The following is a 24,784-nucleotide window of genomic DNA, read 5'->3' on the forward strand; positions in this document are numbered from 1 at the left end:
AGAACCACAGACCACATGGAGGGAATGCATATGGCAACTCAAACTCAAATTTGTTAAGATTTGTTTAATCATTTTTTTTTGTTTGTTTCTTGAGACAGGGTTTCTCTGTGTAGATTTGTAGACCATGCTACCTCGAACTCACAGAGAGCCTCTGCCTTCCAAGTGCTTGGATTAAAGGCCGGTGCCTAATGTTCTTTTCTTCTCAAAATTTTGAGAATGAAGGGGACAAGAAGGAGAAAGGTACTCCTTTAGCCCAGAAAGATACACTGAAAAAGGAAACAACACTGACTATACATTATATGCAAACTCTGTATTCTCTGCATGAGAAAATGGGGTCTCTGAACTGTCCAATCTAAAGCCACATAGCTAATAAAAGGAAAGGATCTGGAATTTGAACAAAACCCTTTGCTGGGGTAACATATGGTATAATTCTTATGACTGGGATTAGAAGATATTTTTAACCTGCAGATATGACAACATAGACTGTTGCACCATTCCCCCAAGGCGGTCTGTTGACCACTTGTTACTAGGAGCTTTTAGCAAAACACTTCTCATCCCCTCATCCCAGTAAGGCCTGCAAGCAAGTTCCTGTTTATTGTCTAAATGCTAATTCCTGTTTTAGACCCACCCCTTTGCTGGAGGGCCCTGGGAACATAGCCTTGGTGTTTTTCCACCAGGCCATTCTCCTTGTAAGAATGAGCCGCTGTCTTTGTCTTTATTTTAATCCTTAACCCTTAGCCTCGGATCATTGTGAAGTATGGTAGCACCATAGCCACGAACACACCAGCGGCTTGCTACAGATGGAGGACCCACCCAGATCGGAAAAGAAGAAAACTGCTAAAGAATTACACTCAAATACTGGCCAACAAGTAAGGTAGGAGGGTGTATTTGGATAGGGGTACCAAGTTTAGGGTACCAAGTTAGGCCCCAGATGGTGAGTCAGCTCCATAGAGGGGTGATTTAAAAAGTCAGGCCCTAGAAGGTGGGTCAGTCCCCGTAGAGGTGTGATTTAAAAAGTTAGTCCCTAGATGGTGGGTCAGCCTCCATAGAGGGGTGGTTTAAAGTTAGGCTCCTGCCCTGACTAGACCCATTGGTATCAAAATTGTCAGAGAATTCCTGAGAACCCACCAGCACAGAAAGCCAGCCAGCATTCTCATTAGGGTTAGGAGTGAGCATATTAGGTATGGGTGCTACTAGTTCCTACCCTCTTTTGGAGGACCAATTGATCCAATTGTTACATTGTCAGGGCACAGTTATCAGACATAAGACAGCCAGAATTCTTGCAACTTCTGCCCAATTGGCCGAAATTTCAGTCCTGGCCTTGGCTCTACCATTCTTCCCCAGAGAATCATTAAACATTTTTACCGATAGTCAATATATTGCTCATATTATCCAACCTTTAGAAACTGCTGCCTATGTCACTCCCATCTCTAGGCTACAAGAAAGTTTATTACAGATACAAGTCTGCTGTGGCAATGGAGGGAACCTATTGTGGGACATCTTAGGGCCCATACTCCTTTGCCAGGGCCCCTCAGTGAAGGAAATTGCACAGCTGACAGGTATGCTCAAATTGGTATGGTTTTTCAAAGACTCACTAAAGCACAATCCCTACATAAGTGCTTTCATCTCAGTGCAGGGGCTTTGTGCTTTCATATTTGGGATTACCTAAGAACAGGCTGTTCTAGTAGCCAAGGATTGCCCTCTTGGTGTATTCTTCCTGTGCCTCACTTGGGGGTTAATCCTCGAGGACTTTTGCCTAACCCCATTAGGCAAATAGATGTAACACATGTGCCATCCTCTAGTAAATTACAATTTGTTCATGCTTCCGTAGATACTTTTTCCCACCTGATATTCACCTCTGCCCACTCTAGTGAAAAAGTAAAAGATGTTAGGAGCCATTGTTTACAGGATTTTGCTTACATGGGAGTCCCCAAACAAATTAAGAATGATAATGGCCCCGCCTATATCAGCAGAGGTTTCAGTCACTTTTGTCTAGATTTTGATATCTCTCCCAAAACTGGAATTCCTCACAACCACCAAAAAAAAAAAAAAAAAAGACTATTGTGGAACATGCTCATCGTACTCCAAAAGCCTATTTAGCTAAAGAAGGGAGATCTTGGGGGCCACCTTGGCTCCCCTCATTCTACTCTATCATTTATCCTCTATATCTTAAATTTTTAAATTGTGGATGTTTCTGGCAACTCCGCAACAGATCACCACTGGTGGTCTGCTGTACAGCAAAAACCTCTAGTTAAATGGAAAGACATGACCTCGGATCTTTGGAAAGGACCAGATCCAGTTTTGGTATGGGCCCAGGGGTCTGTTTGTGTATTCCCACAGGATGGTGAGTCGCCAATTTGGGTTCCAGAGCATTGTGTGTGCTCTGTTCCTGCTGATATTCATCAGCCGCCAATAGACTCATTAGGCTTTAATAAGGAACCTGCCTGTCCTGATGCTGGTGGGTCTTCAGTATCAGGTGTATCCAGCTGTAATCAGCCTCACCCATAGCCTAGGAAAGGCAGCACTCAGAATGGATTTGCCTGCTTGGACATTTGCTATATTTAATAACCCTCCCTTGGGAGAAATGTTTAATTATTTCCTCAGGAATGTCGCTTGAGAAGCTGTTGATCAGCCTTGGTTGTCTGTGTTCCAGGTGTCATGCCTATTCCAGTGGAACTCTCAGGAGAGAACCAACTCGTTCTCACATGACACAGGAGTGACTTTAACATCACAGCAGCTGCAATTTTTGGCTTCCCTATGTCTTAGCCAGTTGCCATGGCAGGCATGCTGGATAAACCCCCAGGGGAGGATGCCTCTACCTTAAATCCCCAAATTTATATTAATTACAATTGGGCACTTTAAATCTTAATTAACAAATGGAATTAATTGGCTATTTTAACTGAGACCAGGGTGACTCCCTTTTGGGAGACCCCCTCTTAACAGGACTGCAGCAGACAGGTCTATTGGATTATGACCCTGGGCAACACAGTCCTTAGCCCTAGTTTGCCTTTGCCACATGGAAAAGCCACAAGCCCAGCACCATTTTCTTACAAAGCAGATCATGCTTTCCTTGTCAACAGACAACCCCTGGGTACAGGCCTGGTTGAACCAGCAAGACAAATGAGTTATCAATGTCAGGTATGTCCCAGGGGACATCTATCAACCTAAGACAGAGAGTTTGTGAGGCCTGGACAGACTTCTCATTGACAGGTAAGATAGATGTTAATGTTCCAGGCAACCTAAGCCAGATGCTCATTTTTTAATATATATAAAAGGGGGATTAGTTGCACCCTTCCCCTATGGTGGGTCTGTTGACCACTTGTTACTAGGAGCTTTTTAGCAAAACACTTCTCATCCCCTCCTCCCAGTAAGGCCTGCATGCAAGTTCCTGTTTATTGTCTAAATGCTAATTCCTGTTTCAGGCCCACCCCTTTGCTGGAGGCCCCTGGGAACATAGGTGTCGCGTCTGCTGCTCGGCCTGTGTCCGAGAACGTGCGGAGGGTGTCGGGGATTGACAACACAGAGACTCGGTCAACGATGTAAAAAAAACTTTAAGCAGGCTCCAAAAAGGTTCAAGAAAACTTCCCAAGAAAGGCCCCCACCAGAGAAGCTTCTGCTCTCTCCTCTACCCTGGCTGGTTCTGCTCTCACCCCAGAAACTGATCTGGGCGTGGCAGAAGATGCGGTTAGTCTCTGGACAAGGTCGAGCTCAGGGTGGTTTCTGCGGGCAGGCCTTTTCCAGGAACTTAATGCCCCCAGCATTGTATTGTTTTTAGTAAACATTGTCTTACAGCTGCCTACTCCCAGGCAGAAGGGGAAGTGGGTCTCTGCTCAAGGTCTGGTGTTCCCACAATAGGCTTCTGACCTTGGTGTTTTTCCACCATGCCTGACTTTGGTATATAAGGCTCTACCCTCATAATAATAAATGCCATTCTCCTTGTAAGAATGAGCTGCTGCCTTTGTCTTTATTTTTATCCTTAGCCCTTAGCCTCGGATCGTTGTGAAGTATGGTAGCGCTGTAGTCACGAACACACTGGCGGGCTCGCTACAATAGACTGTGGTTATTCTAACTTAAAGAATCTAATCCTTTTCTGCCTAATTGTACCATCTCCTTTGATAGCATCTTGACCATCTAAGGCATGAACTCCATAGTTTTCTCTCTTGTTCTTGGTACAATAATAGGTTTCATTTCATTGTCATCATTGAGCCATAATAAAACTTCATTGCATGGCACAGACAGTGAACTTTGCTCTTTCAGCATTTTTTCTTTTTTTGAATGCATTTTGTGACATATGAGTTATTGCTCAGTAATGCTGTTATTAAAAATTACACTTAAAGGGAGAGTCTAGGGCCTTCCTATTCTGTGAACTATTGACCATCTGTTCCATGCCCCTCAATGTTACCAGCTTTTCATCCACATATTAGAATATAAGTGGTTGCCTCTTATGGTTTCTGCTAATTGAATGACCTTACTTCCACCCTTTAGTCATTGACAGTGCCCCGTCACTCTCTCTGGCTTGATTCCTCCCTGTTAATGTGTTCCCATGAAATCATCCATGTAACAGAGAGATATGAACAAATATTAGTTTTAAAAAGTACCATTACTAGCCGGGCGTTAGTGTCACACTCCTGTAATCCCAGCACTCAGGAGGCAGAGACAGACAGATCTCTGTGAATTTGAGGCCAGCCTGGTCTACAGAGCAAGTTCCAAGACAGCCTCCAAAACAACACAGAGAAATACGGTCTTGAATAAACCAAAAAAAAAAAAAAAGAAAGAAAGAAAGAAAGAAAGAAAGAAAGAAAGAAAGAAAGAAAGAAAAATACCATTACCATGGTCTGTTTATACATGTTACCCATATAATAAATGACAAATGCTTAATGAAAATTATATCACTATATAAAGTGGGTGAACAACATAGTTTTAGTTTTTCCTTCTGAGACGTATTTCCATATGCTTAATGTGTTTTACATTTCAGAAAGGAATACATTCTTTAGATATATTATTGGAGACTATGGTTCACATCTTTCCCTCTGTGAATGTTTGAATAATCTCATTTGTTTCTCTTTGATGGTAGCCAGATGCATGGAACAAAGAGGCAATCAGGAGTACAGGAGAGAGGGTCAAAGGAATTTAAGGAAAGTTACTTTTACATCCATGACTTTCATTTTAGCCTTTTGTTTCTCCCAGTATTCTCAGTATTTTTGTTTGTCTGCTTTGTGTGTGTATGTGTGTGTGTGTGTGTGTGAATGTGTGTGTGCATGCATGCTTATATGTGTGTCTGAAAAAAACATGGAAATTGGAGAAATTATTTACTGCCACAATAATGCATTATTTTGCCCATTGTCATGATGATAGTAGAAATCCTAGACTAGAGACATAATGCACTTGTCTATTCCCACTTCTTCAATGATTTGGACTTCGTTTGTCTGTTCCCCAGACATCACATAATCCTTACAGGCATCTTCCTTGTCATTTTCAATCTACTTTACATATGTTGGGTACTCAGTTAAGAATATTACATGCATTTGTTTTAAAGGTTCTCAAAATATCAAGATCAGTGTTGTGGTTACTTTTAATGAATCTCAGACAATTTGCAAATGGAAGAGTTCTAATAGCTTGTTTGTGGTGCCCGCCTTTGGTCACATACCTAAGCCAGAATTGTCTAAATCTATCATCTGTGTTATGAACTGCAGTCTTGAAATGTAAACACAAATTGTATTTCTGACCAATAGTTATGGGTTGGAATGTTGATCTAAGTGTACAGTTTTCACAGATTTTTTTTAAAACACAAAGTCAACATCATGGATATGTTAATTGGAAGAAAGAGACAGTCTGGGGGTTCTAGGATCTTGATTATGTATATGTTTGATATTGAGAGGAGAGTTAGAATAAATTTGAGGTCAGCCAATCTTTTCTTAAATTCATAAACACTTAACTTAGCCTACATTAGTCTCTGTTATGGTGTTCTTATCCATGGAAAGGATGCATGATTGTCAAATGATGGACAGGTGTCATTGTAAGTCAATGATTCTCTTCAAATGATGTCCTTTGGTAACAGTACTGAGATATAATTCCCATGTGGGTAAATTGTATCAATGTATTACAATTCAACATTTTAAAATACTTTAGAGTTGTGCAACCACCAGCACTATATAATTTCACGGCATGTTCGTCACGCTGTTGCCATTTTCACTCTGCTTTCTTCTCAGTCCTTGGAAAACACAAGTCCATTTTCTGTCTTCTGTGATTTGCCTTTCCTGGGTATTTCTGGGAGTGGGATCATGTGGTATGTAACTCTCTGTGACTGGCTCTCTCATTATGCAATTGCTTCATAATTTTTATTACATAAATTTTATTAGAGAATTTATTATTCAGTTGCCTATCAGTTTATTCAGTGATAGATGTTAGGGATGGTCTACTTTTTGGATATGATAAATAATGCTGCAATGAGAATTTGTGTATAAGAGTTCAAGGAATACATTTTATTACTTTTGAATATCTATTGAGGATTGGGATTGGCGTGCCAACTTGGACCTTAATTTTAACACTTTAAAAAACACTTTCTTCCCCAGAGCGACTAAATCACATATTTGCCCATCTGGAATAGACCAGCATTCTCTTTTCTTCACATCTTTACTAATAACTGTTACAGTGTCTACACTGTTTATTCCAGCCACATTTGTAACTGTTTAACGGTATCTCCTTGTATTTTTAGGTTATTCTTCCTTAAGGATACAAATGTTCATTAATTGGTCACCTCTATCAACTATTTGAAGAAATTCTTGGTATTTGTTTATCATACATAAGTCTCCCATTCTGGAGACTGCCTTTACTACTTCTGCAAAGTATCCTATGAGGTATGGAAGCTTTACGTTTCTATGAAGTTAATTTATTGACATTTTGTCTTGTAATTTTGAGAAAACTGTTTTCAACAACATTTTGATTCTTACATTTATGGCTATGATCTTTTGGGAAATAAGGTAGAGGTACAACTTGATTATTGTGTTTACTTATAGACAGCTCTCTACATCATTTCTTGAAACTACTGAATTGTCTTGGCACCTTTATTGAAAATCAATTTATTGTAATGAATAGTTTACTTCCAGAATTTTAATTCTATTCAGTTTATTAATATGGACTTCTTTGTGTCAATACCAAAATCAAGTAAGCTGAAATTTAAATAAGCACCTAGTAGTACTTTAAGCACATGATAGGTCAATTGCAGAAAATAATAAATGGCTGAAGTCTGTTTACACTGCCCAATAGAGCAACTTCCTTCCCTGTGATTGTTTCCTCTTAATTAGTCTCAGGTTAGGTTCAAATTAAACTAATGTATTGATAAAATTCCAAAATAATGGTTGCTCCAACATGAACAATTACCCGTAAGTTAGTTTGATCTGTCCTTTTCTTAGTACAGAGAAGGTATAACTATATCATTCAAAGTGTGCTGCATTGATTGGAATGGAAAAAGCTAGAAATTAACTATGTGCAAAAGATCTTCCAAGAAAGGAGTTGCCATAGCAACCGCAGCCTCATAGACTACTAGATGACAGAATGTACACCAGCATATAGACAGTTTTTAGATGTGTATCCTTCCCAAGAGAGACTAAACACATTTAACAAAGCGATGTAAAGCAAATTATCTTTGTAGGAACAGAATCTCTTTAATATATCTGGTTTACTCTTTAATATTTAAATTAGTTTTCTTGGTAGTTACCCTTTCACAGAGACAGTTAGATAAACCACTATATGAAGTGTCTAAATATAGCCACCATTGTTATCTGAATACAGTTTACAAGAATGTAAGTATATGGCATGCCATTTCTATAAGATCATAAATTATTGCCCTTGGCTTTTAAAATAAATTAGCTTTTGTGACTGCTTCTAATTGAATCTGTATTAGGCTCCCCTGTTCCTTTTCTAATTTGAGCTTTCCTTTGAGAATTTCAAATTCATGAGTTTAATCGTGTAAAGTTACAGTGCTTTTGCACTAATTAGGCTATTAGGAACAAACTTGACTGTATTAAAGCAAATTCTGAAGGGCACCTTCCTTCCCAACAGTCTTCGTTTTGAAGAAAGGGTCTCTGTCTTCTGTGAAAGAGCATTCAAAGCCTAGCTTCTCATCGGTAAGTGCACACCATTCTCCAATGGCTGCCTGTGGAGCACAGCCTCATAACTGTTCTGCTGAAAGACACCTTTGTCACTTGCTAACAGAAAAGCAGGTCAGCCGCGTGTCTCCCTGGGCTGTTTAATGCCTCCTATCATCTTGCAATGTCTCCTGCAGACAGAAGGAGCTCTACACAGGACCTTGGCGCTTTCCTTTTTAGTGTAACCCAAATAAGGATTAACCCTGCTGATTTTGTTTAGAACACTCTGTGGAATAATCTCTGCCTTGCAATAGACAATGACCATGAAGAGAGCATGACTGTTATCCCATACTGAATTCTCTACCAAAAAAAAAGAATTTATCTTTTCTATCTAAGATGATGTGTGCTGGAAAAGAAGTTTCCTACATCATAAAATGGATAGATTTCTCATTCAGTTTAAGCTTCATATTCAGCTTTAATATTATTTCTTAGTTCCATTAGTGTGATCCCTCATAAGAACTATAAAGGCAGCCCTGTAATTCTGAAATTATTTAAAACAGTAAACAGTAGGCTCAGCATTATTTTTGCTGCAACATACCAAGAAAAAACTAGAGGGTATTTTTTTTCAAACTAATAGAAATAGATGCTATCTTGGGAAGATTTGATTAGATCTTAATGTTTAAATCACTGCGCATGATGATGGTTCATTTCTGCCCCTGACATCTTACTGGAATGAAAAATAAAGACATGATAAAGCCAGAGGGAATAGGGAGCGTCCTTAAGCATCCAGTCAGGACATCTGCTTCTGCATCCTGAAACAAATCCATCCCCTGTCAGACTTCAATCTTTCCCTCCTATGGAAAAATACACTGAAGAATTTTGTGGTAGCCACAGCCTCCTCTGCTTTTTCCTCTGCATCATTAGTATGCAGTCTGTATCGGACTTAGATTTGCAATTGCCCCCATCTCGCTTCTTCTGTCTTCTCCCAGCCTTTGTGGGTGTAACCTAAGGGCAGCCAGGTGGCTGAGGAAGGGCTGTAGATGTGCTTCAAGGTTTCACAAATGTCTGCCTCTCCTCACTGTCTCACTTTTGGTTTCAATTATGAGCCCCTGGTAACTCTCAATCTGTTGTCAAGACTTAATTTTAGATGCTATTCAGCAGCAGCAGAGATCTACTGCTCTCTATGTGGCTAACTAGCAGTAAATCAAGACTGCCATCAATCCCCCAAGTCTCTGCGATGGAAGGCTTGAGTAAGGAACAGGGATTGTGTGGAATCCTATCCAGCCCTGATTTCCACAACCTGGAAAGCCAACCTCTTCTCCAAACCAATGCTCTTTATCATTCTAACTGCCTCTCAAAAGTGTCAGGGGTAAAATAAGGACTAGTATGTCCATGGCACCAAGAAAAGGAAAGCTAGAATCATTTTGCTTTTATTTATATGGATAATAATTGGGAATAGAAACGTATATATCATTCCTCATGTTAAACCTCCCAAAACTGAGGTTCTGATAGTATCCTAACCCCTCACTCATTAACATAATTTGCTGTTTTCCTGGACTCCTATCTCTGTCTCTTTATTACTCTGACCTGTCTAGGACCCCACCTGTATCTATCACCAGCTCTACATTATTTGACAATGTAGCCAAACCTGTACCTTGTGCTCAAACCTCATTGTTTTATCTATCTTTGGCATTCTCAAGGTATTTTAAGTACCATAGCTTTCATAAACCATAGGAGTTTTTCCAATGAAAAGAGATTTAGCTTCCTATTTATTTATAGTATATAAATATGTAAACATACACATTGGATTAGCAAGCTTTTATTTTCTATGGCAAATACTTAAAAAAATTGAGTAGGAAAATCAGTATACTGGGTCATATTGCCATATTTATGATAGGTGTCATGAATGTGATCGATACATTAAATTATATTAAGAAAAATGCCTTCACTCAGGACATATGCACCAAAGACTTAGGTATGCATCTTTGCATGAGATTATATTTTCACATGACACCAAACTACCAACTCCTAAAAATCCTAGTGGAGAAAGGGAATGTGCAGTGCTAAAAAAAGATCAATATGGTGAACAATAAGAATGCCTATCACATTGCATTTTTCAACATTCTCACTATTGGAAATCATCAAAATAATAAAGTGGCAGAAAAAAGGAATAAATATAAAATGGAATAATCAAAATGTTTTGTTGAAGGTGGAATTTGCAATGTACATTTTATTTTACTTTGTTTTTATTTTACAAAACGCTGTTCTCTGTGCTTTTTAAATTGGTTTTCAATAGTTTAAACTTTTTTCTCTAAAATTGTAAACTTTTGTTAAATATTTAATACAAATATTGATCATTTAAATCCCAGTTAAAAGATGGAGGAGTATTTGAAACGACAATAGACTGAGTGCACAGTTTCTCTTTTAATTGAATCTAGAAAACTTTTCAATCCATGTAGGAAAAGGCATTATTTTTAAGATTTTTGTGAAAATTTTTTTCGTTGTCCTTGCTTGTTGACATACTGATTGGAGTGTATATTCTTTGTTGTTTCTTTAATTTGTTTTCCTTGAGGCTCAGTAAGCAATAGATTCTTGGGTACAAAGGATACACACACACACACACACACACACACACACACACACACACACACACACACATATATATATATATATAGAGAGAGAGAGAAACTTCCTTTTCTCTAAGAATGTTAAATTATTCATGTTTACTAATATGGATTTGGGGGTCTTTTGTTTTTAAATTCCTGCTCTTCATAGTTATGAGAAGAACTTTGTGTTGATGTCTGGGTCTGATTGCTTTGTGTGTATTTTCTTCTCTTCTTAAGTGTTTTGATTTTGTTTTGGAAGATTATGATTATTTCAATGTTGTTGTTGTTGTTGTTAGCGCATCTTTTCCTTTCTGGTAGAAAGCTTTTAAGGATAATCCTTCCTAATCCCCACTTGAAAAGACACTGACACAGTACATTTCCCTTCCTTCATTCATCTGGTTTTATTTTGTTGTTTTTCCTATGGATGTTAAACTTTGGTAAATAATGCTGTTTCTTTTAGTCTATAACTGTTTTTTTTCTACTGCTATTTTTGCTTTGGGGATTCATTTATATTTATGATAGTCTTTAAAGCCTATCTATATCATTTTATTTCTAAATATTTTTAGATTCCAACTTCCTTCACAATGTTTTCCTTAAAATACCTACACATTTATCATGTGTTCTAATAATAATAATCAATTTAATTTTTAGGCATTACCTTTTATCATATGTTTCCCCAAGATCCCTACCCCATTTTCAAATTTTTCTGTCATATTGACATTGCTTCCTGAGGTTCTTATGTTTCTTTACAGTGTTCTCCTTCCACAAAGGTATTTATTTCATGAAGAATGTTTTATACATGACTGAATTATTACTAAAGGAGTTTGTATCAAATTTATGCCACCCCTATGACTCCTATACTCACAACCAATTTTCTGTCCCACCTTTACACTTTATATTTTTAACTACTGAGTCCATTTAGTCATTATTGGAACAGGTTTATGGTCACCCAGTGGAAAAGTATCCTATCAGGGGATTCACCTTAAGTAAACAGACTCTACCTCCCCTAGCATTCTCAATTGCCAATAGCTCCTTAGCTATGGACGGGACTTCATGATACTTTCCATGCTGAAATTTTTGCTGGCTTGACTGTGTGAAAGACTTTTGTGTGAAGTCATAATCACTGCAACATCCTCATCAAGACTGGAAAAGCAATCTCCTATAACCTTTGACCCTTAGGATCTTTGAGCCTCTCTTTCAGGATGGGTGGTCCCTGAGACTTGCAGGTTTGGGTGTGATGTAGAAACCACATTTAAGTTTGTACATTTCACAGTTGTTTTATCCTTTGCACTTTGACCAATTGTGAATATATGTATCAATAACCATCTGCAACAAAAACAGTGTTCTCTGATGAAGACTGAGATTTGTACTAATCTATTGATATAAAAAATAAGAACTTAAGGAATAGTTTAACATTATATCCATTTAGCTGAACAATAGTAAGTTCTCTTCAGTCTATGACTTAGCCATCTGTAGGTTCTTAGCCCAGTTAACAATGCCAGGCATGAGATTTATTTTATGGAGCAGGCTTTAATTCCAAACAGAAAGAGATTGGTTAATTCCCAAAGCATCTATGTCACTATTGAACCCATGTGAATATCTTGTCAGGATTGTTATTGTTGCTCATTGCATCTAAAACTAGGAATGACTGGTGAACCAATGGGAATACCATTTTTATTGTTACTGTAACTCAAAGCATCCATGGCTAAGGAAGACTTGCTGATTTTTCTTCCTCAATAGTGAGTGCTGAAACTTCCAGCACTATGGAAACTAGTCAGTAAAGATGAAGCTTCCTGGTCAGTGCCAGATTAATTTCTATGTGCCCTATGATTAAAGTATATGGTGTCTTCCAGAAAAAAAAAACATCAAGTTCTTTAGTGCTACAAGAGACATGATAATAACTTGTGGTGCTTTGATGGTCTGAGAGACCCTGTGACCAACAACCTGAAGGTAGGGAACCCACTAGGCATATTTTTGAAAACTTATGACATCTGAGAAAAGAATTACTCCCACATGTCCTGAGTAACTCCATTTAAACTGTTTTTATATGTATATGACACATATTTTAGGAAGCTTCTACAATAGTAGGTTTCCATATGATATTTACAATTCTTCAGTATTAGGTTTTTAAATTTATTTCCATTTTTCTACCATGATCTGTCATTTCCCCCTACTTAGTCCTCTCTCCTTCATCATTTACCTCACTACATTCACATCACCTGTCTTCCAATATCCTCCCTGCCTATTTTCAATTTTCTCATTTTTTCCTGCTCTAAACAGAAACCTAAATATTAAAAGCTATGATTCATATATGAGGAAGCATATGTAACATTTGTGTTTCTGAATCTAGTTCACCTTATCCAGAATGATTATTTCCATCTTCACCCACTTACCTGCAAATTCCATAACCTCATGTTTCTTTACAACTGAATAAATTCCATATATACATATATATATATACACTCACACACATCCTGAACAAATTGAAATGCTACAGATGAATGAAGATAAATGAAACTAGATCCTTTCCTTTTACCCTGAAAAAAAAAAAAAACCTCATGTCTAGATGGATCAAAGCCCTCAGCCTAAGACATGCTGATAGAGGACAAACTATGGTATACACTCAATCTTAGTAGCACAGGTAAAGAATTTCTGAATAAGTTTCAAATACAGCACAAAACAATAATTGAAAATCTCATGAAAGTAAGAATCTTTTGTACAGTGAAAGATAGCATCATCGATAGATATATGAAGAACAACAACATAAAATAACAAGCCTCAAGAAAACAAGCAATCAATTATAAGATGTGGCATAAAACTGAACAGAGTTCTCAAAGAAATAATACCAATGGTTAATAAATACGTTTTTTAAGCCAGGTGGTAGTGGCGCACGCCTTTAATCTCAGCACTCCGGAGGTAGAGGCAGGCAGATCTCTATGAGTCTGAAGCCAGCCCGGTCTACAAAGCTACACAGAGAAATCATGTCTTGGAAAATAAATGCACAATATTTTTAACTATAAGGTAAATGAATTTCAAAACTATGTCTAGACATCCTATCTCACTTATAATGGCTAAAATGAAGAAAACAAATGAAAATTAATGCTGGTGCAAGAAAGAACACTTATTCATTATTTGTGGAAGTTACAACTATGAGAATTTTTTTAACCTTCAGAGGGTAAATATAGATGAACCTTATGACCCAGCTATCCTGAACATACACTCAGAGGACTCTAAGTTTCACTATAGAGATACTTGCTCACTCATCCCTCTTCATTTTTGCTCTAGTCAAATAGCCAGTAAAACACACACACACACACACACACACACACACACACACACACACACACATACACGTCATAAAATTCTTTTAGGGAAATACAAAGTTGTCTCAAGAAAAGTTCCATAGCTGCTTACAACTTCTCCATCCATGAACATACACTGACAGTCATCTTTCCAAGGAGAACAGATAGGAAAATATAAAATGACTTGCTCCAGGCCACAAAATAATGATGCGATTCTATCAACTGTCAGCAGTACCAGTACCTCAATAGAACAGTCTTTATGACATACTAGCCTTGCCTTTCCAGGAAGCTGAGAGTGAGGAGTTTCAAATTCAGCCCAGATTTGGCTGAAGGAACAATGCCTCAGAAGCTATTGAAGTTGCATGCTTGAAAAACAAACTTTGAATTATTAAATCCCAAACTGAAAGGATTGCAAGCTTTCTTAATTGAAAGAAAGTTATATTATACAACTAAGCACAAATAAGTTTGCAAATTATACAACTATATGCAAAGAATTAAACAGGTAATACAAACTGTTAATCATCATATAATTCAGAACTCTGTTATTTTAAGGTTGATAAACTTAATGTCTTTAGTTACTAGTATGTATTCCATAAGAACTTATCTTAAATATACATTTCACTGAAACCTCAAGAAACAAACAAAATGTGCTCTCAACAGATGAAGATATTTGGTATCTCCATATACACCCACTTAAATTAACCCAAGATGATTATATAAATGCGTCACACACATACACACACGATCATTCAAATTAACTCAACTCCTCTGCTTCACTTGTGTGATTGATTCTCTTGTCAAAGCCCCAGACTGTACATGCTAGCCCTAAGAAGTCGGACAGAGAGTCCAGGATCACGGTAATATGAAACATAGAGTAGTATGTTACACTCATCTTGGTGTTCCGAAATCGGGTCATTTTCCAGAGTGCTAGATGAGTCTTCAAAGATCCCTCTATTTTATACAGGGGCTCCAATTTCAAGCTTACAATGGCACAGTGAGAGCTGCGGGGGTGGATCACTGTTAAGAGCATTTGCTGCTCTTTCAGGGAACCCATGTTTAGCTCCCAGAACTGTCATGTGACTTAACAACCGTCTGTAACTTCAGTTCCAGGGATTCTTTTCTGACCTAGTTATATAGAATGAAACAACACAAAATACAACAGCGTAAAAGAAACCATGCAGATACACTAAAACTAAAGACATATTTGGATTTGTTTTTTCGCGTCTTTATTTGTTAGGACTAGTCAGAAAGGATTATGTGTGGTGCCCTTGCCTCCTGCCTTATCTACTTTCTTTTGAGGATTGATGAAAGACTGAGTCTCAAATTTCCAACCTAAAACAAAATAAACAACAGCCCCCCCAAAAAAGAAAACAAACAATTATTAACAGCTTTAGGACTCTTTTTTTTCTCTACCATGGTCAAGAAGCATACCACAAGGAACTTCACCCTATTTTTTACTGTGTTTTGAAGTGTGTCTCAGAATACAGAAGGTTAAACTGGGAATCAGGCTGTTGTTTTCCTTGCTGGCCTTCAGGTATTTTTAAAGTTGTTTGAAAATAGTCACTGAAAACACAAATGCGGTTTGTCATCTGACTATTTTTTACTTTTTGTTCTTTGCAAACATGGATGGTCTGGGATGCTAGAAAACTGTCTACGTCTTCCCAAATCAAAGGATGAGTAAAAATGTGAAGACAGAACAAATTGAAAAAGCTCATGTCTGAGGAGGTGCTGATGTTTAAATGACTTGTTATTTTTGGAAATCTACCAGTAAAATTGTATGGGCAAGAGCAGGTGTTCATATTCTTAGCAACCGTTGTCAGGGCCACAACTGGGTGTACAATTAAAGCCCTCAACATTCTGTGTTTCTTTTAGGTTTAAGAAGGGAAATTTAAAGTTTGATTCTCGGAAGGGAGTTGCCTGTTCCTTTCTGGTGCATTTCCCTGTTTTGGGTCCCTACCTTGTTCTCATTCTTCAGTAGGTAAGAAACAGCGTGTGGAGCAGACGATGTTATCTGATATCCAGCACTAAATGTGACAGTGGCTGTTGCCTCTTAGCTCTCACACTAATGTTTATGGAATGAGAAAACCAAGACACAGTTGTTGCAAGTGGAGATATTTTTGTATCAGACAGTAGTTAAAATGCTTTCTTAGTTTGTCCAAAACATGCATTTTAGTACTCATTTTGAGTTTCTCAATTCTCAAATGTTGTGTTTTCAGAAATAAGAAAAATTATAACCTGAAGGCATAGTTTAAATCTCCAAGGGGTACAATATGGTAACCGTGAATATTATGCCAAAGGTGCAAATAAATGATTGTGCACAAAAGCATAGACTCTATCGCTTAAAACTATCTTGATTGAGGCCTGAGAAGCAACTTAAAATATTGTGGCGAATCAGAACCCTTTGTGACTACAGCTGTGCTATGATTATGTTTAAGGCATCCCTTGTGGTGGAGACGGCAACTCATCAGCTGAGAAAGTCTCTAAATGCTTCAGCAGGAACAGCTGTTCAGCCCATAAATTCATGTCAGACACAATGACTGTGCTCTCATTACCATCTCCAAATAAACTGAAAAGGGATTATACCACTAGATAGTTCTATTGAAGCAAGCATAAAAACTTGTTTTCAGTTGAAGTTATACTCAAATGTTTCCTTCCAATCTTTTAATAATTAGAAGAAAGTTTACATAGAGTCTTAGTGGCTTTATTGTCAAACTAAACATGACACTAGCTTTATTACCAGTCTGAGATACAGTGCAGCAGGCAGGCAGGGAGAAGTGGGTTAAAGGAAGATTCCTGGCCAATATTGAGGAAGTCTTCTATCTATGGAGGCTGAGGACAGGCTGACACCCTGCAGCCTTGTGGACTGCCACTCAGCTTCTCTTACTATAATTACAAAATTAAGAGTTAAACTCATTCTAAGGACTTTTGATCTAAAAGCAATTGGTAAGAGACATGCCTGTTGTACAATAGAGCTGAAAACAGATACACACAGAAAACATTAAATTACCCACTAAAATTCTTTTACTAATAAAAGCAGAGCTTTGTAGTAAATTGTGCTTTTCTTCTTTATTAATAACTAATTTGCCTATTTTACATGCTACCACAGTTTCCCCACTCCTCCCCCACAGTCCTCTCCCCACCTCACATGCCCCTTTCCCTGCTCATCCACTCCTTTGTTCTCTGTTTCTATTTAGAAAAGGGCAGGCATCCCATGGATGTCATCCTCAGCAAAACATGACATTAAACTGCTTTTCTCTTCCTGATTGGGATTTAAGAAGTAATTTAAGTATTAATCTGTAGTTGAAAGACAAATTTATGAATTCACAAGTATGATGGGTTATCACCTCTTAGTATTGTCATATTTCAAATATCAACTGATTACAACTCAAAATTCTATTACAGACACCATGTTGTCATGTATTTTTTTTCTTTTACTGTAATGGAGCCAAATTGGAGCTTTCTAAACTCCAGGGGAAATCAGTAGCACGATATATTCAAAGTGTTACATTAGATTGTTAGCTAAGTGTAATTTCAATTAAGTTACAGAATTGTTTCTTTAATAAGAATGACTTTATAATGGACCCGAAGAAGCCCATTCAGTTAGCAAAGAGTGATAAACACTGTCTGTGAAAAAGAGACCCAAGCCAGAGGAATGAGGAGTCCAAAAGCACTTCTGAAGGTACGGTCTCAAAAGGGCAGGCTTAACTAAAGTCTGAATTTGATTCAGAAGTTCACAAAGCAAAAGGTTTTGTTAAGATGAACCTAATATTATCTTTCGGAAATTGGCAAGAGATTGTTAAAATTTCTGTGTTCCAGGCACAAAGGCACCAAGGCAATCAAAGGTGATTTCCAAGTTACAAACCTTGAAATTTGGCCCTGCTGCAGAAGAGATGAGAACTGCAAAGTACCCTTAGTCCTTTCCCCGGGAACCTTCACATATGCCTCACCAAGACTTCTTCCAGGAAACGCCTGGTAATGAGCAGTGAGGGTGAATCTGCCTTTGAAAGGCCCTGGGACTGCAGCAGTGTCACAGAGCAGGGCACACTGACAAGGGGTGAAGAGCCAAAGAATGAAATAAACAAGGAAATGGGGAAAAAAGGATGTGTTGAGGGGACAGGGTTGCAGCATAACTAAGTTTTCACTGGATTGAGTGAGATACTAGAACATTCTCTAAGAATGACTTTTTTTTTTTCTTACTGAAGTTTTAGAAGCTTAGTATCCTTGCAGACAATATGGCTTACTAATGTGCATACTAACTTACAAATTTTTGTCACAAATTCTTTTATGCATTCTATGCTGTGATATAGACTTAATGAACATCCAAGAAGCATTGAGTGTATTTACAGCACCATGGGGTTTGAGTATGCTTCAAGAAAGCAGGCATCATGTTAAAATAATGAAAATATATTATCTCAAATATCATACTTGAAGATACATATAGGGTGTTTTGCTCAGTTCTATCTCATTCTGTTCTAAAACAATTTCAATTTAGTTTGATTACAAAACATTCAGCTGTAAACATGTGCAAGCCTTTCATTCAATGTTACAAAAATAATATGTAGTGTTTTCTTTTTACCAATTGTTGTGTAGAAAAATTCCTCTGTGGTAAAGCATTCTATCCTGCCGGGTAATTCCTTTAGGCACAGAGTGTTCTAAAGGGAGACAGAGCATTCTTTGTTGGAGGCAAACTCTTTAATTTCTGGAAGCAAACAACTCACAAGCTTTAGAAAATAACAACGCACAAGCTTTAGAGAGTTCCTGAAAATTACCAGGATCATTAGGTCCTATTTTCCAAAGCTTACTTAAGCCCAACTGATGGCTGAGAGACACTATCAGACAAGCTGAAGTGTATAGAGGCTTCCCAGGCCAGCCAAGTCACTAAGCTGTCTGGAAAAGACAGAGATGCTCAAACAACCGATGGAGATGCTTTCCAATCTGCTGAGCTGCCTTCCAGGTGAGTGGCGTGTGCTCCAGATTACTAGCTTGTGGACCGTCAGCCATGCGGGGGCGGGGGTCTTGCTGGTGTAGCTATCTCTGAGTCTTGTCTTTCTTGTAAGTAAACCCAATAAAGTCATCACTTGGACTTTTTTGCTATCTTTAGTTAGATTGGTCCCCCACCTGTAGCCAGCAGATATCTGTCCATGCCTCCCCAGGAATAGTGTTACACAATACAAACTTACAATCTAGTTTGGGAAGCAGATTATGTAAACCAGACATGCACTCCAGTGACAAATGAAATGATTGCATAATAAATTTAAAACAGGTGTTATTTTAGTAAAGGTGGTCGTGGTTTTATTTATTCAAAACACAATTTATTCAGTAAATATTTCTTGGAAATTATCAATGACCAAGAGATATTTGGACACTAGAAAGATTTGATAGTAAAATGTACTAAGGAAGCAAACAATCATAATGTAAGTTGCAAAAGAAAACAATTACAAGTCCCAGAGATTTCAGGGATGGTCTTAATGCACAGTTGAGGAATTTATGGATCATAAAAAGTGGCAAGCACAAAAGCTGATTTTAAAAGAGGGGTACATCATCCTTATCAGAAGTCTTGTATGAGGGGACAGAGATTCAGGGTAGGGACAAGTTCCACAGAAGTGCAGGCTTTATTATTATTTAAGAGCAATGAAACCAATGCATCAGATGCCTGCTATTGAGAAGATGTCTGTTAGAGTTCCTAGGTGGATATAGCACATCACGCCACATCATCATCCTGGGCGACATAAGGCAGCCTGTGGAAGGATGAAGGGGGATGAGGGGAGCTCATGCACGTTCAGCCAGCTTTGTGACTCCAGGACTGGCCACTGAAGATATGCTCTGGCAGCCAGAGAGCAGACCTGCCTGTGTCCCAGTAAGGTCAGGAGTCCGGCGTAAGGATCCCCTTCAGTTCTGCACCTATCCCTATCCATGGTGATATTTTTACTCTGAACTCTTCACCCCACTTGCTCTTTCTCATTGATGCAGGTCCTATTAACCAGGAGAGAGGTGGAAGGATCAAACTTTGCCCATGCTTCACTCTGACAGATTCTTACTCCTCAATTCATAGCAGAGACAGACATTCGTCAAAGAACAAAATATGGTTTAAACCATAAACAGGTGACAGTCTTATATGCAAAATACAAAATGTGTATTTTCTTCATTATTACATAAATACCACCCAAATAACTCCTGAAATTCAGGCTAGAGTCTTTGAAATCTGTTTATTCTGAAAGCAAGAGTACAAAATCTGTTTAGGAATTTAGAGGCAAATTGACTTCAAGTTCCATGAAATGTATTAATTTGGCATTAACCTAATGGATTAAATGTACGATTTCCACCACACACTTCTTGTAAGATTCACAAGTTGACACATGCTGGCCTTATTGGTATCTTTCAACCCTGTGACATTAATCACTTTGTAGTCATTGTCACCTGGCAGGTATACTTGGTGTCATTATTTTCATCTGGAAGACTGGAGACATACAGGGTTCTTTCCTGGAGCTGAATCATCCTTTGTAAAAGCAGCTAGCTTGCACGGTCTGCATGGTCTACTTTATGATTTGTGTGTGTGCGTATGTGAAATAGCTAAGAAGCATAAACATGTCTATCACTCCTAAAGGTGCAAATTTTACTTTTCTTCCATTTCCAAATAGTCTAGTCATTATGAAGTGACCTTTAAGTATCTTTAGGGAAAGGACTTCTAAGGTGTTTTCAGATACATATGTAAATGTAGCACATGCACCATTTTCTTGAAATGCATCTTGTATCCTAGAAAATGCCTGGATTTTATTATATAAGAATGCAGATTCTAATACCATGGAAACATGTGCTAATTATTACAACATATTCATTATGGTTACTTAATCATTGCCATTTCTCCTAAATTGAGAATGTATGTAATATGATGTTATGTTTTCTTGCATATAATACATTCTCTTACTCATCTGAGCTCCAGCCGAGCTTCTGCAGCTGTCAAGAGAAAATGTTCAAGATAGACAGCAAGGATGGGGCATTTGAATGGAATGTAACAGCTGGAGAGCAGGCATATTTGTAAGGGGTGATTTTCTCAGTGCACTTTGCCTCCTTAGCTGCATTGCAGCTGCTTTGCTTGAACTGTAATTGGTGGTTAGAAAAGTAGGATCTCCTCTTCAAATCTTACTCATCTCCCCGCAATCTACTTTGCCTTCTTCTCTCTCAAAATCACTCCAGGGCTATAGTAGCCCCAACAACTCCACAGTGGCAACTACTTCCATAGCCAGAACACCAATCCACCTTCCAAATGCTTGGCTTCATTTTGGATTTGTTTCTTTTTTGTGAGTTCTTGGTCACCATGTATCAAATGATAGTTATTTCAGATCAAACCTAGTGAAGTCAGACAAAATAAATTTGCCTCAAGGAGGAGTTGTTATATTTTCGGAAGGATTTGAAGAAGTTTTTCTTTAATTTAGAACTTTGCTAGAATGGAGGGGAATATCTGATAGTTTTAATAAGATCTGACTGAAGATCACCCCTCTCTCCTGTGCCTCCTCTAATTCTAAAGGACAGTGATGGATGTTAAATTACAGCTCAATAGTGCTCTACAGGAGTACGTGCTTCCTTCATCAGTTCTGAGATTCTCCTGGGTTTGATGACAAGTTACATCACTCCAGGGCACAGCAGCCCACAAGCATGTTCACAAAGTCATCCTTTGAACCCTAATTGGCCCTTTTTAGACCATCTGAAAACCCGAGTGTTTTATTAATAGTTTATGTGTGTCCTCTATTGGACTAAGTAGTGAACCTTTTGGCACTATGCAAATTCCCATATTAATGTGATGCTGCACATATTGAAAGTTAATGTCAAGGCATTTATGTATTTATTTAGTCCAGCCAAAGTCGGGCCTAGTGATTATTTATAACCAAGGAGACATAACCCTTACCAAGGGGTCTGGAAGATGACTCAGTAAGTAAAAACACTTGCCACCAAGCCTTACTGTCTGAGTTCAATCCCAGAAACCCCCAAGGAGGAAGGAAAGAACTGATGCTTGTAGCTTGACATGTGACTCATACAAAAAGTGAATAAATGTTGATATGTAGAATATTCATCATCATGAAAGCAGAGAATTATCAACTCAGGGAATGGTGAAATGGTGTTTTTGAATGGAATGTTGGTATCTAGCTCAGTGTTACTGTATGCATGCAGCTGTAGGTTGGATCTCTAGTGCTGCATAAGGAAATAATAAACAGATACAAAGAAACTGAAACATGGTTGCATAATTATCTGATACCAGAGCATCTCAGCAAGTACTGGGTGGATTTCAAACCTTGGGAAGAATTGTCAAGGTCGGAACAGAGTGGAGACCTTTGAATGTGGATCCTCATTCTCTCACTGGCCTTAGCCAGACCCTTTCTTACCCAGGTAAGACAAACAGAGCACATTTGCTTCTAAACTGAATCTGATTCAAAGTGAAGTTACCACCTTTTATTCGTATAAAATTGTATTCGAATTGGATTACCAAAAGAGTGTTTGTAAAAATTAAATTGGATTTCTATTCACTAACAAGACTATATTAGTATACCCCAGTTATTTTCACAAGAACAAAGGATCTAAATCAAACTCCAGAAATATAGATGGAAGGCATTCGACTGCTGCTTTTTCTAAGGCTGCTGACTCACTCTTAATGATGGCCATGATAAATATGTATGGACAGATTCTATTTCTGGTTTGTAGTCAGCCTAGAAACCTTGGTGCAGCTAAAGATTCTGTGAGTTTCCTGGCAAGGAAAGACCTGATGACACATGCAGAAAATTGAATCCCATGGGGATCTGATGGGTGTTATTTTGAAAGCTGGTATTCAGTTGTGTAGAAGACAGAAAGGCTGGCCTTCCACACCCTCCTAAAGCTGGGAGATCTGTGTTATTCTCAATGCAATTATCCTTAGATGACAACTTTTTGTTCTTTGCTAGTCCATCAAACTGTGGATATTGTTAGCACTTTTTTTGAATAATTGCAGTGTTTCTATGCTTTTTTTTTTCCTCTCAAAATGAAGCTCTCCTCTTCACCTACGCATTGATCACTTGAGTGTGGCTAGCAAGCAAGCAGAGGATTCTTTTGTGTTTGTTTTTGTTTTTTCAAGACAGGGTTTCTCTGTGGCTTTGGAGGCTCTGTAGACCAGGCTGGCCTCGAACTCACAGCCTCCTGCCTCTGCCTCCCGAGTTCTGGAATGAAAGGAATGTGCCACCACTGCCCGACCCAGGGGATTCTTTAATTGCATTAGATTCTAATTTTAAACTTTAATTAAGATTTATGTATGCACATGTGACTAGCTGCTGTCATTTCGACAGTGTGATTCAAGAACATACAAGAGAATACCAGGGGGGCCATTTTGCTGTCTGTGTTTTCCCCTCCAAAGTGCCAGACTTTATGAATGTTTCTCCTGTGAGACAGTCTGCTTTAGATGCTACCTTTTACAATAAATTCAACATCTTAGGAGTATTATCAACACTACTTCAGATAAGTGACATATCTGGAAGTTACAGTTTAGAGAAAAGGTTGTCAACCTTCTTCTTTCCCCTCTGTGGCAAAGCCTCCTCCTATGCCTTTTAAAAAACATAATTTATTTGAGAGGAAATAGGTGCTACTTTTTTAAAACCCCTCTCAATGGAAAGACTCACCTAAAACTCACCTAAACCCAAGTCAATGGTTTTACATTTTAAATGGCTTCTTGTTGAATTAATTGTGCTTTTAAAAATTAATTAAATCTTAATTAAGGAAAAATGCAGCCTAGTCTTTATATTTACAACAACAATAAGGTGTTTTACTAGACATCAAGAATATACTACAGCATAAATTACAGCATTCGGTACCAAGTATTTTACATATGAACTCATGGTCAGCAAAGTGATACCTCTGGAGCTTTCACAACATCATCATTTCACAGAAGTAGCAATTGAAAGACAGAGAACTGAACTGCAAATCCATGTAGACCCACAGCCATCCAGAGACAGCTGCTGGAGGCATACTCAACAACTGTCCTGAGCTTAGTGCTCCTGCAACTGACACTCTTTTACAGAAAGATTTAAAAGAAAACTATATAAATGACATTGCATGTTGTTGATATGTTTTCTTCCATTGTGCTTTTAAAAATCATATGTAACTACATATATAGTTATGATTTGAATAAAAATGTTTCCTTCATGCTTCTTTCCTGGAAGTTGGTCTCTAGCTCATAACATTTTGGAAACTTCTGGATATTTTAGAGGTGTATTTAGATTATAAAATATGTTTATTTTACTATGTAAAATCACAGTAGAATGCTATGGATACCCCCTTAGGGATTGTATCTTGTTGTGAAGCTTTCTCGTTTTTCCTGTTTCTGTATCCTTTCTTTCCCCTCTGTTCTCCTTCTCCTTCCGGATGACCACAAGGTCACTCCCCCCATCACATGGCTCCTCAGTAAAATGTTCTGTCTCACAAACATCACCCCCAAGTGTATTGAAGTGAAAATGGGAAGAACTTTCTACAATAAAGAATCCCATTGTATCTTTTCTTCTTTTAAATTACTTCAGTTACAGGTATATAAAAACAACACAGTTGTGGGATTATCAGAAACAAAATAGTTAACACAGTCATCACTGCACAGATTTATCTTTGCATGTGTGTTGGGAATTCTTAGACTCTCCTCACATGTTACATCTCCAGATTGTAGCAATGAAACTTTGTGTTACCTCCTTGAATGGCCTTAAGACTGTGCTAAGGGACTTGACAGATTGCTCAGAGGCAGAGTACTTGCTGCTCTTCTGGAGAACCCGAACACAGTCCTATC

The 24,784-nt window shown here is 38.1% G+C and overlaps 1 long non-coding RNA gene across 3 annotated transcripts in view; it reads left to right on the forward strand.

The window, feature by feature from the left end:
• The first annotated feature begins 684 nt into the window (after nucleotides 1-684).
• The window catches only part of LOC121142462, a 57,006-nt gene continuing 32,906 nt past the window's right edge, over nucleotides 685-24,784 (forward strand). The window contains exons 1-5 of one of the 3 annotated variants that reach the window (XR_005879508.1): nucleotides 685-874; nucleotides 6,716-6,857; nucleotides 8,062-8,126; nucleotides 17,812-20,097; nucleotides 22,250-24,506. This is a non-coding gene — a long non-coding RNA (uncharacterized LOC121142462). Of the gene's footprint in view, nucleotides 875-6,715; nucleotides 6,858-8,061; nucleotides 8,127-17,811; nucleotides 24,507-24,784 lie in introns of those variants that run through there. The other 2 variants (XR_005879507.1, XR_005879506.1) reach the window with 2 other exon arrangements.

The sequence above is a fragment of the Mesocricetus auratus genome, unplaced genomic scaffold (genome assembly GCF_017639785.1).
Source record: "Mesocricetus auratus isolate SY011 unplaced genomic scaffold, BCM_Maur_2.0 Super-Scaffold_100009, whole genome shotgun sequence".
Lineage (NCBI taxonomy): Eukaryota > Metazoa > Chordata > Mammalia > Rodentia > Cricetidae > Mesocricetus > Mesocricetus auratus.